Source organism: Anser anser (assembly GCF_964211835.1).
Source record: "Anser anser genome assembly, contig: HAP1_SCAFFOLD_50, whole genome shotgun sequence".
NCBI lineage: Eukaryota > Metazoa > Chordata > Aves > Anseriformes > Anatidae > Anser > Anser anser.
In genome coordinates, this window is record NW_028153903.1 from 875,423 (window position 1) to 883,708 (window position 8,286).

Sequence of the window (8,286 nt, forward strand, 5' to 3'; positions counted from 1 at the left end):
ATGCACCGCAGTGAGTCTAGACAGTGCACTGGCACCACTGGGGATGCAGTGCAGTGAGTCCAGAGAGTGCACTGGAACCACTGGGGATGCAGTGCTGTGAGTCCAGAGAGTGCACTGGCACCACTGGGGATGCACTGAAGTGAGTGCAGAGAGTGCACTGGCACCACTGGGGCTGCACTGCAGTGAGTGCAGAGAGTACACTGGCACCACTGGGTGTGCACTGCAGTGAGTCCAGGGAGTGCACCGGCACCACTGGGGATGCAGTGCAGTGAGTCCAGAGAGTGCACTGGCACCACTGGGGTTGCAGTACAGTGAGTCCAGAGAGTGCACTGGCACCACTGGGGATGCAGTGCAGTGAGTCCAGAGAGTGCACTGGCACCAGTGGGGATGCAGTGCAGTGAGTCCAGAGAGTGCACTGGCACCACTGGGGATGCAGTGCAGTGAGTCCATGGAGTGCACTGGCACCACTGGGGATGCAGTTCAGTGAGTCCAGTGAGTGCACTGGCACCACTGGCGATGCACTGCAGTGAGTCCAGAGAGTACACTGGCACCACTGGGGATGCAGTGCAGTGAGTCCAGAGAGTGCACTGGCACCACTGGGGATGCAGCAGTGAGTCCAGAGAGTGCACTGGCACCACTGGGGATGCAGTACAGTGAGTCCACAGAGTGCACTGGCACCACTGGGGATGCACTGCAGTGACTCCAGAGAGTGCACTGGCACCACTGGTGATGCAGTGCAGTGAGTCCAGAGAGTGCACTGGCACCACTGGGGATGCACTGAAGTGAGTCCAGAGAGTGCACTGGCACCACTGGGGATGCAGTGCAGTGAGTCCAGAGAGTGCACTGGCACCACTGGGGATGCAGTGCAGTGAGTCCAGAGAGTGCAGTGGCACCACTGGCGATGCAGTGCAGTGAGTCCAGAGAGTGCACTGGCACCACTGGGGATGCAGTGCAGTGAGTCCAGAGAGTGCACTGGCACCACTGGGGATGCACTGCAGTGAGTCCAGAGAGTGCACTGGCACCACTGTGGATGCAGTGCAGTGAGTACAGAGAGTGCACTGGCAACACTGGGGATGACTGCAGTGAGTCCAGAGAGTGCACTGGCACCACTGGGGATGCAGTGCAGTCAGTCCAGAGAGTGAACTGACACCACTGGGGATGCAGTGCAGTGAGTCCAGAGAGTGCACTGGCACCACTGGGGATGCACTGCAGTGAGTCCAGAGAGTGCACTGGCACCACTCAGTGTTCAGTGCAGTGAGTCCAGAGAATGCACTGGCACCAATGGGGATGCAGTGCAGTGAGTCCATACAATGCACTGGCACCACTGGGGATGCAGTGCAGTGAGTCCAGAGAGTGCACTGGCACCACTGGGGATGCAGTGCAGTGAGTCCAGAGAGTGCACTGGCACCACTGGGGATGCAGTGCAGTGAGTCCAGAGAATGCACTGGCACCACTGGGGATGCAGTGCAGTGAGTCCAGAGAGTGCACTGGCACCAATGGGGATGCACTGCAGTGAGTCCATAGAGCGCACTGGCACCACTGGGGATGCAGTACAGTGAGTCCAGAGAGTGCACTGGCACCAGTGTGGATGCACTGAAGTGAGTGCAGAGAGTGCACTGGCACCACTGGGGCTGCACTGCAGTGAGTGCAGAGAGTACACTGGCACCACTGGGTGTGCACTGCAGTGAGTCCAGGGAGTGCACCGGCACCACTGGGGATGCAGTGCAGTGAGTCCAGAGAGTGCACTGGCACCACTGGGGATGCAGTACAGTGACTATAGAGAGTGCACTGGCACCACTGGGGATGCAGTGCAGTGAGTCCAGAGAGTGCACTGGCACCACTGGGGATGCAGTGCAGTGAGACTAGAGAGTGCACTGGCACCACTGGGGATGCACTGCAGTGAGTCCAGAGAGTGCACTGGCACCACTGGGGATGCAGTGCTGTGAGTCCAAAGAATGCACTGGCACCACTGGGGATGCACTGCAGTGAGTCCAGAGAGTGCACTGGCACCACTGGGGATGCAGTGCAGTGAGTCCAGAGAGTGCAGTGGAACCACTGGGGATGCAGTGCAGTGAGTCCAGAGAGTGCACTGGCACCACTGGGGATGCAGTGCAGTGAGTCCAGAGAGTGCACTGGCACCACTGGGGATGCAGTGCAGTGAGACTAGAGAGTGCACTGGCACCACTGGGGATGCACTGCAGTGAGTCCAGAGAGTGCACTGGCACCACTGGGGATGCAGTGCTGTGAGTCCAAAGAATGCACTGGCACCACTGGGGATGCACTGCAGTGAGTCCAGAGAGTGCACTGGCACCACTGGGGATGCAGTGCAGTGAGTCCAGAGAGTGCAGTGGAACCACTGGGGATGCAGTGCAGTGAGTCCAGAGAGTGCACTGGCACCACTGGGGATGCACTGCAGTGAGTCCAGAGAGTGCACTGGCACCACTGGGGATGCAGTGCAGTGAGTCCAGAGAGTGCAGTGGAACCACTGGGGATGCAGTGCAGTGAGTCCAGAGAGTGCACTGGCACCAGTGGGGATGCACTGAAGTGAGTGCAGAGAGTGCACTGGCACCACTGGGGCTGCACTGCAGTGAGTGCAGAGAGTACACTGGCACCACTGGGTGTGCACTGCAGTGAGTCCAGGGAGTGCACCGGCACCACTGGGGATGCAGTGCAGTGAGTCCAGAGAGTGCACTGGCACCACTGGGGATGCAGTACAGTGAGTCCAGAGAGTGCACTGGCACCACTGGGGATGCAGTGCAGTGAGTCCAGAGAGTGCACTGGCACCACTGGGGATGCAGTGCAGTGAGTCCAGAGAGTGCACTGGCACCACTGGGGATGCACTGCAGTGAGACCAGAGAGTGCACTGGCACCACTGGGGATGCAGTTCAGTGAGTCCAGTGAGTGCACTGGCACCACTGGCGATGCACTGCAGTGAGTCCAGAGAGTACACTGGCACCACTGGGGATGCCGTGCAGTGAGACCAGAGAGTGCACTGGCACCACTGGGGATGCAGCAGTGAGTCCAGAGAGTGCACTGGCACCACTGGGGATGCAGTACAGTGAGTCCACAGAGTGCACTGGCACCACTGGGGATGCACTGCAGTGACTCCAGAGAGTGCAGTGGAACCACTGGTGATGCAGTGCAGTGAGTCCAGAGAGTGCACTGGCACCACTGGTGATGCAGTGCAGTGAGTCCAGAGAGTGCACTGGCACCACTGGGGATGCAGTGCAGTGAGTCCAGAGAGTGCACTGGCACCACTGGGGATGCAGTGCAGTGAGTCCAGAGAGTGCAGTGGCACCACTGGCGATGCAGTGCAGTGAGTCCAGAGAGTGCACTGGCACCACTGGGGATGCAGTGCAGTGAGTCCAGAGAGTGCACTGGCACCACTGGGGATGCACTGCAGTGAGTCCAGAGAGTGCACTGGCACCACTGGGGATGCAGTGCAGTGAGTACAGAGAGTGCACTGGCAACACTGGGGATGACTGCAGTGAGTCCAGAGAGTGCACTGGCACCACTGGGGATGCAGTGCAGTCAGTCCAGAGAGTGAACTGGCACCACTGGGGATGCAGTGCATTGACTCCAGACAGTGCACTGGCACCACTGGGGATGCACTGCAGTGAGTCCAGAGAGTGCACTGGCACCACTCAGTGTTCAGTGCAGTGAGTCCAGAGAGTGCACTGGCACCACTGGGGATGCAGTGCAGTGAGACTAGAGAGTGCACTGGCACCACTGGGGATGCACTGCAGTGAGTCCAGAGAGTGCACTGGCACCACTGGGGATGCAGTGCTGTGAGTCCAAAGAGTGCACTGGCACCACTGGGGATGCACTGCAGTGAGTCCAGAGAGTGCACTGGCACCACTGGGTATGCACTGCAGTGACTCTAGAGAGTGCAATGGCACCACTGGGGATGCAGTGCAGTGAGTCCAGAGAGTGCACTGGCACCACTGGGGATGCAGTGCAGTGAGTCCAGAGAGTGCAGTGGAACCACTGGGGATGCAGTGCAGTGAGTCCAGAGAGTGCACTGGCACCAGTGGGGATGCACTGAAGTGAGTGCAGAGAGTGCACTGGCACCACTGGGGCTGCACTGCAGTGAGTGCAGAGAGTACACTGGCACCACTGGGTGTGCACTGCAGTGAGTCCAGGGAGTGCACCGGCACCACTGGGGATGCAGTGCAGTGAGTCCAGAGAGTGCACTGGCACCACTGGGGATGCAGTACAGTGAGTCCAGAGAGTGCACTGGCACCACTGGGGATGCAGTGCAGTGAGTCCAGAGAGTGCACTGGCACCAGTGGGGATGCAGTGCAGTGAGTCCAGAGAGTGCACTGGCACCACTGGGGATGCAGTGCAGTGAGTCCATGGAGTGCACTGGCACCACTGGGGATGCAGTTCAGTGAGTCCAGTGAGTGCACTGGCACCACTGGCGATGCACTGCAGTGAGTCCAGAGAGTACACTGGCACCACTGGGGATGCCGTGCAGTGAGTCCAGAGAGTGCACTGGCACCACTGGGGATGCAGCAGTGAGTCCAGAGAGTGCACTGGCACCACTGGGGATGCAGTACAGTGAGTCCACAGAGTGCACTGGCACCACTGGTGATGCACTGCAGTGACTCCAGAGAGTGCAGTGGAACCACTGGTGATGCAGTGCAGTGAGTCCAGAGAGTGCACTGGCACAACTGGGGATGCACTGAAGTGAGTCCAGAGAGTGCACTGGCACCACTGGGGATGCAGTGCAGTGAGTCCAGAGAGTGCACTGGCACCACTGGGGATGCAGTGCAGTGAGTCCAGAGAGTGCAGTGGCACCACTGGCGATGCAGTGCAGTGAGTCCAGAGAGTGCACTGGCACCACTGGGGATGCAGTGCAGTGAGTCCAGAGAGTGCACTGGCACCACTGGGGATGCACTGCAGTGAGTCCAGAGAGTGCACTGGCACCACTGGGGATGCAGTGCAGTGAGTACAGAGAGTGCACTGGCAACACTGGGGATGACTGCAGTGAGTCCAGAGAGTGCACTGGCACCACTGGGCATGCAGTGCAGTGAGTCCAGAGAGTGAACTGGCACCACTGGGGATGCAGTGCATTGACTCCAGAGAGTGCACTGGCACCACTGGGGATGCACTGCAGTGAGTCCAGAGAGTGCACTGGCACCACTCAGTGTTCAGTGCAGTGAGTCCAGAGAATGCACTGGCACCAATGGGGATGCAGTGCAGTGAGTCCTGAGAATGCACTGGCACCACTGGGGATGCAGTGCAGTGAGTCCAGAGAGTGCACTGGCACCACTGGGGATGCAGTGCAGTGAGTCCAGAGAGTGCACTGGCACCACTGGGGATGCAGTACAGTGAGTCCAGAGAGTGCTCTGACACCACTGGGGATGCAGTGATGTGACTCCAGAGAGTGCACGGGCACCACTGGAGATGCACTGCAGTGAGTCCAGAGATTGCACTGGCACCACTGGGGATGCAGTGCAGTGAGTCCGAAGACTGTACAGGCACCACTGGGGATGCAGTGCAGTGAGTCCAGTGAGTGCACTGGTACCACTGGGGATGCAGTGCAGTGAGTCCCGAGAGTGCACTGGCACCACTGGGGATGCACTGCAGTGACTGTAGAGATTGCACTGGCACCACTGGGAACGCAGTGCAATGAGTCCGAAGACTGCACAGGCACCACTGGGGATGCAGTGCAGTGAGTCCAGAGAGTGCACTGGCACCACTGGGGATGCAGTGCAGTGAGTCCAGAGAGTGCACTGGCACCAATGGTGTTGCACTGCAGTGAGTGTTGAGAGTGCACTGGCATTAGTGGGAATGCAATTCACTGAGTAGAGAGAGTGCACTGGCACCACTGGGTATGCACTGCAGTGAGTCCAGGGAGTGCACTGGCACCACTGGGGATGCAGTGCAGTGAGTCCAGAGAGTGCACTGGCACCACTGGGGATGCAGTGCAGTGACTCAGAGAGTGCACTGGCACCACTGGAGATGCACTGCAGTGAGTCCAGAGAGTGCACTTGCACCAAGGGGGATGCAGTGCAGTGAGTCCAGAGAGTGCAGTGGCACCACTGGCGATGCAGTGCAGTGAGTCCAGAGAGTGCACTGGCACCACTGGGGATGCAGTACAGTGAGTCCAGAGAGTGCACTGGCACCAGTGGGGATACACTGCAGTGAGTTCAGAGAGTGCACTGGCACCTTGGGGATGCAGTGCAGTGACTCCAGAGAGTGCACTGGCACCACTGGGGATGCACTGCCGTGAGTCCAGAGAGTGCACTGGCACCACTGGGGATGCAGTGCAGTGAGTCCAGAGAGTGCACTGGCACCACTGGGGATGCAGTGCTGTGAGTCCCGAGAGTGCATTGGCACCACCTGGGATGCAGTGCAGTGAGTCCAGAGAGTGCACTGGCACCACTGGGGATGCAGTGCAGTGAGTCCAGAGAGTGCACTGGCACCACTGGGGATGCAGTACAGTGAGTCCAGTGAGTGCACTGGCACCACTGGGGATACACTGCAGTGAGTTCAGAGAGTGCACTGGCACCTTGGGGATGCAGTGCAGTGACTCCAGAGAGTGCACTGACACCAATGGGGATGCAGTGCAGTGACTCCAGAGAGTGCACTGGCACCACTGGGGATGCACCGCAGTGAGTCCAGAGAGTGCACTGGCACCACTGGGGATGCAGTGCTGTGAGTCCAGAGAGTGCACTGGCACCACTGGGGATGCAGTGCAGTGAGTCCAGAGAGTGCAGTGGAACCACTGGGGATGCAGTGCAGTGAGTCCAGAGAGTGCACTGGCACCACTGGGGATGCAGTACAGTGAGTCCACAGAGTGCACTGGCACCAATCAGGGTGCAATGCAGTGAGTCCAGAGAATGCATTGGCACCACTGGGGATGCACTGCAGTGAGTCCAGAGAGTGCTTTGGCACCACAGGGGATGCACTGCAGTTACTCCAGAGAGTGCACTGGCATCACTGGGGATGCACTGCAGTGAGTCCAGAGAGTGCACTGGCACCACTGGTGATGCAGTACAGTGACTCCAGAGAGTGCACTGGCACCAGTGGGTTTGCACTGTAGTGAGTCCAGAGAGTGCACTGGCACCACTGGGGATGCACTGCAGTGAGTCCAGAGAGTGCACTGGCACCACTGGGGATGCAGTGCAGTGAGTCCAGAGAGTGCACTGGCACCACTGGGGATGCAGTGCTGTGAGTCCCGAGAGTGCACTGGCACCACCTGGGATGCAGTGCAGTGAGTCCAGAGAGTGCACTGGCACCACTGGGGATGCAGTGCAGTGAGTCCAGAGAGTGCACTGGCACCACTGGGGATGCAGTACAGTGAGTCCAGAGAGTGCACTGGCACCACTGGCGATGCACTACAGTGAGTGCAGAGAGTGCACTGGCACCACTGGGGATGCACTGCAGTGAGTGCAGAGAGTACACTGGCACCACTGGGGATGCAGTACAGTGAGTCCACAGAGTGCACTGGCGCCACTGGTTATGCAATGCAGTGACTCCAGAGAGTGCACTGGCACCACTGGTGTTGCAGTGCAGTGAGTCCAGAGAGTGCACTGGCACCACTGGTGATGAACTGCAGTGACTCTAGAGAGTGCACTGGCACCACTGGGGATGCACTGCAGTGAGTCCAGAGAATGCATTGGCACCACTGGGGATGCACTGCAGTGAGTCCAGAGAGTGCACTGGCACCACTGGGGATGCGGTGCCGGGAGTCCAGAGAGTGCTTTGGCACGACTGGGGATGCACTGCAGTGAGTCCAGAGAGTCCCCTGGCACGACTGGGGATGCAGTGCAGTGAGTCCAGAGAGTGCACTGGTACCACTCGGAATGCACTGCAGTGACTCCAGAGAGTGCACTGGCACCACTGAGGATGCACTGCAGTGAGTCCAGAGAGTGCACTGGCACCACTGTGGATGCAGTGCAGTGAGTGCAGCGAGTGCACTGGCACCACTGGGGTTGCAATGCAGTGAGTCCAGAGAGTGCACTAGCACCACTGGGGATGCGGTGCCGGGAGTCCAGAGACTGCACTGGCACCACTTGGGCTGCACTGCAGTGAGTCCAGAGAGTGCACTGGCACCACTGGGGATGCAGTGCAGTGACTCCAGAGAGTGCACTGGCACCACTGGGGATGCAGTGCAGTGAGTCCAGAGAGTGCACTGGCACCACTGGGGATACACTGCAGTGAGTTCAGAGAGTGCACTGGCTCCTTGGGGATGCAGTGTAGTGAGTCCAGAGAGTGCACTGGCACCACTGGGGATGAACTGCAGTGAGTCCAGAGAGTGCACTGGCACCACTGGGG